This window comes from Rousettus aegyptiacus, unplaced genomic scaffold (genome assembly GCF_014176215.1).
Source record: "Rousettus aegyptiacus isolate mRouAeg1 unplaced genomic scaffold, mRouAeg1.p scaffold_m13_p_1, whole genome shotgun sequence".
NCBI lineage: Eukaryota > Metazoa > Chordata > Mammalia > Chiroptera > Pteropodidae > Rousettus > Rousettus aegyptiacus.
Window position 1 is genome coordinate 154,003,340 of NW_023416284.1, and position 1,555 is coordinate 154,004,894.

Genomic DNA, 1,555 nt, shown 5'->3' on the forward strand with positions numbered 1-1,555 from the left:
ACAAAAAGTTCTCACTTCTTGACATTTTTTGAGGTCTAGTGGTCTGGAACACGTTGGTATATCCTCTTGAAGATGAAAGACAAGTTACTACATCTTACCCACCTAACACTAAGGAAAGAGGCAAACACCCAATGGGCCTCTTTGGATTTTTGGAGATAACATATATCTCATTTGGACAGGCTGTTCTAATCCATTTACCAAGTATCTCCAAAAGCTACTAATCTTGAGTAGGACTAGTGGAAGAGAAGGCTCTGTATTAGGCCTAGGCTTCCATACCACTTGCCGCTCCACAACTTGGGGCATGAGACTGAAGAGATGCAATGGTTCTCGAAGTGGCAGAGGGAGATAGCGATGCTGTGTGCAACCTTTGGCAAGTCTCTACAAGTGAATCATAGAATGAAACTTCGACAATTTTGGAGCAAAGTGTTGCCTTATCTGCAAAAATCTTTCCTGCTTTTGAAAAGCAGCTTTTGGCTTGTTAACTGGACAAGCCACAAATAACTGCAAACTGAATGATGCGCCACCGAGTTAGTAAATTACCTGAGCTGCCTAACATGAACCAAGTATTTGGCATCGAGCCAAAATGTTGGGCATATACAGTAGTACTTTATCGTCAAATGAAAGTAGTATGTATAAGATCAGGCTCAAGCAGGTCTCGAAAGCACAAGTTAGTGTTTGAGCAAGTGTCACAGATGCTCATAGCCCATATTTCTGGCTAAGTTGCTTCTTTCATCTCAACCTGTGCCTATGGCTTCATGGGAACTCTGTATGACTAAGGGAGAACAGAACTTGGGATGTGGCAATCCATTATTTATGGACTCAACATAGAATTCTGCACAGCATTACCTCAGACCATTGAACCTATTTTATAACAAATGAAGTGTGGCAGTGGGCTCATGTTCATCAAATTCACTAATCTTGGCATTCTACCTATCACCCTGAAGCAGCTGGCCTTATAAAACAGTGGAATGTCCTTTTGATAACTCAGTCAGATGGATAGATGGATAGAAACACCTTTGGGAGTCAAAATGATCCCCTTCAGGTATGTTAGGTATATCATCAGAGCCTGAGACTGATGGTACTGTTTCTCCCACAGCTAGGATTCAAGAGGTAGAAATAAGAGTGGTCATTTATCAGAATTTTTTTCTTCTTATTCCTGCAACTTTTGACTCTGCTGGTTTGGAGGTCTTAGTTCTCAAGGAAGGAATATTTCTATAGGAGAGACAATAATGGTTTCACTAAATTGGTTATTAAGACTGAAAGCTGGCCAGTATTGGCTCCTTATACCACCAAACCAATTGTCAAAAGAGATGAAGAGAGAAGAAAGTAGAATGTTATAGGAAGGGTTATATAGAAGGCTTCAGTTATGTTGGTATTTATTTTTTAAGCTGCATTGTAACTCTGCGTAGTTATATTGTTCCATATGATTTTGTATGTCAGAAATATTATTATAAAAGTAATTACCTAAACTATATAAATATATTTGTGAACAAAACATTTATGAAGAAAATTCACCTAATATTTGTAAAGAAATACCTAATATTTACATTTTAAA